We start from the raw sequence: 8,163 nt of genomic DNA, 5'->3' as shown, positions 1-8,163 counted from the left end.
AAAGTTTATTTTTAAAAATTTGTGTCACAAATAATTTAAAATAAAAATTCTAGTCCATAAAAGTCGTGAAAATAACTTATACCGTTATTATTAAATAAATAAAAATAAAGAAAGATAGATAAAAGATAGAATATTACGAAAAAAGAAATTTTGATTCAATTTTACTTATTTTATTTATTTATTTTTTATTATTAATTATCCTTTCTAATAATTAACTAATAAATCAAATTGTTTATTAAAATTAAATTTCAACAATTCATTGGTACTATTTTCATAAAAATAAGATTAAAATTGCAAAAAATGAATTAAATTTGTCTTTCTCATTATACTCTTTCTATCTCGCTGCCTCTAATCACATTTATTTTCTTTTCTTATCTAATGAGATCAGAGATTGAATGATGAAAGAAGAAAGTGGATCTCGAAAATTTAACTGAACAAATTTTCTTGAAATTTAACCAATCGCTACAGTATGTATAATATATAATAATATGAAAAAAAATAATATTCATACGCTTAAACAATTTTATTTTTTAATAAGAAAATTTATAACAAAACCGAATAAAATATGTATGATACATAAAATTCACTGTATGTAGATTGAATTGTACTGTATTAGATTCATTACATTGATTTCATCTCTGTTATTATGAAAAAAGTATACCTTATCTATACCTTATAAAATTTAATATACATTATATTTGAAATAATTCAAATATAAAATAATTACACTACAAACGTGTACTTATATTCATCATTTGTTACATTAAAGTCATTTTTATTTTTTTTTTATATGTATTATACGTTAATTAATCAGTACAAAAATTTTAGATGCATTTTTATTCTTTATAGAATATATGTATATATTGATTCGTATTGTATTCAATTGCATATAAATTACCTTCAATTAAAGCGTATTAAACCGTATCGAAAAAATTCATATTTCACATCGTATATCGATCACACCATCATCATCCATAACTGGATAGAGATCATATTTATTGCTTGAGAAAAAATGTTAATTAATCGAATAAACATATTTTTCCATCTATTGTTTGGGTTATAAAAAAAGATCTAATTAGAGTTCTTCTTGTAATTAATTTTTTTTTGCTATGTTCATTAAACAAATTATTATATACAAAATATATATAAATTATTAGTTTAACGAAATATTCAAATAATAATAACATAAATAATATAATCTATGAATTATAGCAAAGGATGGAATTTTTATATGCATTATTATATGTACTTATTTAATTATTGGTTATAAAAATTATATTATAATATAATATAAATTTTCTTGAATATCGAATCAATAATATTAATATATAATAATAATTTACGCGAATGCAATGATTCGCGTAATTAAAAAATTGTGAATGAAATGTAAATAATTAATAATGAAAGAAAAAGTGGATTAAGTGCAATTGAACAAATGTTCAATAATCTATAATAATGTAATAATGTTTTAATATCTATAATTTTAAATAACGCAGAATATATTTTCAAAAATAGAAAATCTTATTAAATATAGAAAAAATTGATATATCTATAATACAAATTGTATTTAATTTTGATACATTCTACATATATATATATATATATATTTGTTGTATAGTTGAAAAATGTGATTCAATGATACATGTTATATCGCATTCAAAGGTTAACTTGTAAAGGCCGTTCTCAACAAACGACTAAAAATAATTTCAGTATCCATAAATTGATTCGAGGACAGCGAATACAGAATATAAAGAACAACAAAATTAAATATTCTGCTAATTTTTTCATTTAATATTAATCTTAAATAAAAATTTCTCATTTCTCTACATTAATCTAACACATTAGATTATAAATAGAGATTACATTAAATAATATTCTTACATTCGATTAAAGTTCTAATTTCTTTACATTAATCTAATTGATTATTATATTATAATTATATAATTACATTATAATCTAATAGATTATATATTATTAGATTATAAATAGAGATTAGATTAAATAATATTTTTATAAAACTTTTGGTGATAATGAAATGTAATATTTAATAATACTAATAAAGAATTAATAACAAATTAAACGTAAAACAAGTAAAATCTAATATTGATTTAATATTAATGATTTAATTAATTTATTTCAAGCAAGATCGTAGATCATAGAAAGTTTATAATCAACGTTTCATAATTTATGAATTTACTATTGTTATTATGTATTTAATATATTATTATACAAGAGTAAAAATATTATATCAGTTTTATTTCTATCTTATAAATATATTATAGATCTTTTGGATCATTTTCTTTTTTTTTTATGTATTTTTTAATGAATTCTTCAAATAAAATTGTAAATCATATTTTCGTTTACAGACATTTAAGCAATCTTTATTTTATTTAACTTTTTTAATTAAATAAATATAAGGGGATACAAGAGGAGCTTGTACATAAAAATTTGTATTATTAAACCTTCAAAATAAACAAAAAGCAAAATAAAGTAAAAAATTAAAAAGTTCTATTTTAGTGTTTGAAATTCAATAAAATGAAACCTTTTTTTGCTTAATGGATAATTAATAATGATTTAAATTAATCCTCAATAAATTAATCCTAAATAATTAACTTTCTTATAAGCATTTGCACCACACTTTTTCTAACAATATACTCAAACGTCATCGATTCTAAAATTATTATTTAATTTAATTTTTTTCTTTTCTTTTTATTTTTAAATAATTGTTGATTATTAATTCGAAATAGATATTAACACGAATAATACATGGCAATTTTATCTTGTGCAGTTGTGATTCAAAACGCATAAATATTTTATAACTAAATATGAAGATAAAAAATGAGACGAAATTTTCGAATATCGTAAATTTGATTTATTTATCAAGTATCAAAATATTTCGAAAACAGCCGAATATAATAATATAATATCGGAATATTTGATAATTATTTAGAACGTACATTGTTTATATAATAAAACATTATTGATCAACATTTCGATACGATAGAAAACAATTGTAAAACATTCAAAACAAGATTTTAAATGTAAGAAATAAAACATTGCGAATCTGTTAATGAGAATTCGTGTCGTTATCGTTGAAATGTTTATCAAAAATTGTTCCTCATTCTGAAGCTATAGTTATCGAAGTTTGAAATACAAAATCTTAACTTGGCAAACTTCCATCAAGACACGAACAACCGTAGGATCGATTTAAAAATAGGATAGAGGCTTGTCCTTAAAATTCACGTTACTTACAGGTTTCCATGCAAGAAACAATCCCATAAATTTTGTTTGATCCAAGGAAAATTGTGTCATAGAAAAAATTTAATCAATATTAAATATTATTTTTCATATTTGTAAAAAATCGGAATATTGAAGAGATTTTCAATATATATTTGCAAGGCACATCGATCTAATAGTAATTATAAAATAATTATGAGAAAATATTAATTGGAGACTGAAAGAAGCTTTTATAACATTATTTAATTTTAAAGAAAATTATTATTTACGTACGATAAGAGTAAGAAGAGATAAATTTATTTGCAGCAATTGTAAGGAAATTAAAAAAATATTATCACGAAAATTCTTTACTTAAGAACATTTTTCATCATTTAGTAGGATTAGAACAAAAAAACTGATTAAATTATATATAATTAAACTTTGAAATAAACGCTTGTGGAATTTTTTAAATTAATTAAAAAAATAAATTAGATGTACAATTTTATATGATGCGATGATATGATGATTTCACGATTTTGAAATTATTAATTTTAAATACAAGAAATCAAACATTAGTGATTTTTTAAGATTTGGTTAGTCTGACTTTCAGATTACAAAATTAATTATTAATTCAGTAAATCTTAATTTTAATTTTTAATTAATTTTTCAATTTTACAAGCAATTGCTTAAGCAATAAACCACGTAATTTATTAATCTAAAATATTATTTTCTAAAAGATACAAGAGAGTTTGAATTTCTTATTGCGATTCAAAATTTTTTAAATTTAATAACGTAATAATTTAAAAATTGTTAAAGAAAATTTGTCACTGCAATAGAATTAAATATTATATGAATAATAATTCTGACAAAATATTTATTATAAGAATTATTATTTATATGATAAGTATAAAGTAGAATATATACCACATTTTGTATTTTCCATGTTAATTAGAATAACATATATATAATTAATTTTTAAAATTCAATATTACAATTTATTTTCACTTTCATAAATTTAATTAAATTGTAATATGCTATTAAAGATATAAAAATATATTTCATAACAAAGGAGGTATTTTATTTTTGACATTATGCAGATCATAATTTCAAAATATTCCCAATAATTATGTTATTCATTAACAACAATTTATAAAATAATGTAAATTCCTTTACTCGCTATAATGATAATAAACAAAAGATCAGTTTTAAACGATATATTATATTTGTACAACATTAAATTTGAGAAAAAAATTGATGCCAGAGTAAAATTTTCAGAACGAGTTTTACTAACTGAACAGCGTGTACAAAGTTGGAACAGCGCTATTGATTTTAGAGAAGCAAGCCTGCTGGCTTATACACGGTAATTCCTCCTTTCCCCTTCGTCAAGTTTTCGAGAAGGGTCACCCCATAATTTGAATATACGGCACCCCTTTATGCCCCTACTACTGGCAAATTTCGAGTTTGCTATATTTGACCGGCCATACGGTTCTTTCTGCCCTGGGGTTCCAGACATTCCATTTGTTTTCAGCTTTTACTGCTCCGATTGAAAATCTGCCGAAAATTACTTTACTTTTCATCCAAGAACACATTTCCGTTTCAACTCAAGAAATTTCAAAACGAAAGAATTAATCATCGATAATTGAAAAAGAAGCGACGAATAATACAAATGCGAGATTATTGAAATTTGGTTAAAAATTTTTTAAAATAAATAAATAAAAATCCTTTACAACGTTACTCGAATGAAATTGAGTATGAATAAAATTTTATCATTTTATTCAGAAATATTAATATAGAAATATTCATTCATTGCATTGCACTTTGGATAACTTATTTCGCATTTTGCATAATTATTAACCGATTCATCGTATTTTCACTGGGAAAATGTTACGACGAGGCGCATTATTATAATTTCTAACGAGTTGGATCAGATCAAATTTTATTTCTTCGAAAATTTGAGCTGATGAAAATAATGAAACACTTTTCACGCTCATTGCATTTGTAACGAATATTAAACCACGAAATAATATTTTCGAATTAATATTAGCTTTCCAGTGTATTCGTTCGAAATAAAAAGGACACTCTATCGCTATCATATAGAGAATAGGCTATTCGATTGTAAAAAAAAAAAGCATTCCGCATATGGAAAGTCGTAAAAGCATGCGGTTTTTTATCCGGTCAAGAGACAAGCGTTTCCCATACGTGATCCCGCAGATTGGCGAGCTGCCGACAGGTTTGTCGAAGAAGGATCTTGCCAACGAGGACAGTTTTCTCGCAGTCTGTCCTCTTCTTTTTATTCCCTTCATCTTCTTCTTCTTCTTCTTCTTCTTCTTTTTCGACATCCTCTCTTCCTCCCTTTCTGGGTGCCTTTTCACTTTACGACCGATAGCCTCGTAAAACTGACGGCAACACACAACAGTGGTGCAGTTTCACGCGGCGCAGCGAAATATTACTCGTTTGGTCTCGAGAGGCCAATTTTCAAACTTTCTTCCGCGAATCGGTTACCTTCCGACCCACCATTGCGAATTAGGAAGAAATTGCCCCTAGTGATATCGATCGAAACGTTATTATTCGCAAAGTGACTTTATTTCACTCGTTTAGAAACTTTTGTGATCGACCACGCGTTGTGCACGAGAACGGATATTCGACGATCAGTGCGAGCGTTTTTTTAATGACTTTTAAGAAGTACACTTTGGTTGTTTCTTTTATATCTCTGATTTAATTTTCCGGATTAATATTCCGCTCGATTCCTTCGGTTATCGATTGATTTTTCTAAAAATTAAAAAAAGGATACAAAGTTACCGTACATATAGTCGTAAAAGTAAATTTGGTTAAAACAAAATTTGAGTCTCCGTTTAATTATATAATCCTTTCTCAAAATATAAAAAATTGTATATCTCTTACTTTGTCATCAAATCTATCATTCGTAGAATCATTTGAATCACGAAACAAATTTTGACAGTGTCCAATTGAATTTTTCAAACTTTTGAGATAAAAAGTGTTTAAAAAAAGGGATTCAAAAGACTCACTTTTCATTAGACAATAAAATAAAATTATTACGGCTGAAAGAAAAGAGCTTAAATAGAGATTTGCCTCATTTGCATATCGCGTGCATTCTCTACACTTTTCTACATTTAAATTTTAACATAAATGCATAAACATCCGCAGTCTATTTATCACTCTTCACTGTATACATGCGTAAAAAATGTACATAAATGGACAGGCAAAATTGGCAACAACGAACCGACAACACAGCGGAAACATGACTCTAAGCAACAGTGTTTTGAAACAGAATAAAGTAAGAAACTGTTAGATCCGAGCAATGACTGTGCCCACGAGTTTCTAGCTACGTTTTAAAACGTCTATCTAAGCGTGCATCTAAACATGTCAAGAGGTACGAAGGCGGAGTAGCAGTGGAGAGGCCAGAGATCGACAGAGAAAACGAGGATCTCGATCTCTCGAACCGGTCGTGCGGGCCAACTGCAACGATCTACTACTCCTTTCTTGAGCCCCCATTACCTTGACTAACTTCTTAATATTTGATTTCTCTACGATTACCACCTTCTTTCAGTATTCTTTCGCGAAAAATTCATCTTTTAGTCGCAAAATGAAATTACGATACGTGTGTTAAACGGTAATAAAATTAATTTGCAATCAAAGATTGGATTATTTTGATCGATAGGAGAGAATCAAAAAAATTAAAACAATGATATTTCGCATTGTTGAAAAATCTAAATGCAAATATAAACGATGTACTTATCAGGTTATTTACATATGTGTTTTCTTTGCTTTATTCAACACAAATTTAAATTATTAACATTTAATGGACAATAATTTAAAAACATTTTTGTATACAATTCTTTTGTTTTCTTCAATTTTCTTTTTCAAACTTTAGAGCCATCTCATGTATTCACACTTTTACACTTATATTATCATTTATGAAAATCGTAATCGTTTCTGAATTGTGATTTTCTTCTGTAATATTTTAATAACTCGTGACGTCTTTTCCTCGTGTAAGATAAGAAAAATTTAAAAACGTGGTTTATTGCTGTCTTATGATACTCTGAGTTTATTAAGAGAGAATTACTTTGATAGCTCTGTAAAGTATGATGTTAATAGCCATGTAATATCTTGTTAAGCTCTTTGAATCAACATAAAAGAAAAAATTTGTTATCGTATTCAAAAAATTTTTTATCCTATTATCGTTATTTGACGTATCTATTATCTGTACTCTACTTGGCATTTTTGAAATCAAATATTGAATAATGTCGAAAATGGATTGAAATACACCGATCTAATGTGCTCAAACGAAAAATAAATTTATCCTGAATTATAAAGGAAATTACACGCTATATCATATTTTGAAGATTTCAACGATAAAAAAGAAACGTTATACTTTTAGAATTTGCAATTCGACGCCATTTACATCCAAATAATTATTTTATTAAATCTAAATTTCGACATTTCCATATTTATTTCAATATCTAATTACGTAAAAATTAAAAGAAAACGATGAATAAAAATGGCTACATAAAAACTCATTTTTAATTAAAATTCAGAAAATAATTGTAATCATTAGAATTATGATTTAAAGTAAAAACATGATCTTTACACGATCAAATAATGATAGGAAAACGAAGTTATGAAAATTAATTCAACGCAACGTAGCTCCACTATTGAATAAAAAAGGAGCATGTTTAATGCATGTGTCTATATCAAGGCGAAAGGAGGCGTGAAGGCTTGGCGATTTACTAACATCAGGGCCATCTAACTGTTTTGTAGATCCATCCTACTTTTCTTTTGACGCTCGCGAGGTGCTCAACTCGAATTACGGATCGGTAAGTTGCCTGATTTGGAAATAGAAACTAAGTGAAACAACAACAAAAGAAAAAACGAAATATAACGAAAAAATAATCACGAATAAAATAATTTGAATTTAAAAATATAATT

The 8,163-nt window shown here is 25.5% G+C and overlaps 1 long non-coding RNA gene across 1 annotated transcript; it reads right to left on the bottom strand.

Annotated features, from left to right (window-relative positions):
- Nucleotides 1-4,072: 4,072 nt before the first annotated feature.
- LOC133665725 (uncharacterized) lies at nucleotides 4,073-7,771 on the bottom strand. Its single transcript, XR_009828975.1, has 2 exons — nucleotides 6,118-7,771; nucleotides 4,073-5,985 (listed from the first exon to the last, which is right to left on the bottom strand). It is a non-coding gene; the product is annotated as an uncharacterized LOC133665725 (long non-coding RNA).
- Between the last annotated feature and the right edge of the window lie 392 nt (nucleotides 7,772-8,163).

This window comes from Apis cerana, linkage group LG2 (assembly GCF_029169275.1).
Source record: "Apis cerana isolate GH-2021 linkage group LG2, AcerK_1.0, whole genome shotgun sequence".
Taxonomy (NCBI): Eukaryota; Metazoa; Arthropoda; class Insecta; order Hymenoptera; family Apidae; genus Apis; species Apis cerana.
This window is presented reverse-complemented; position numbering and strand designations above follow the sequence as displayed.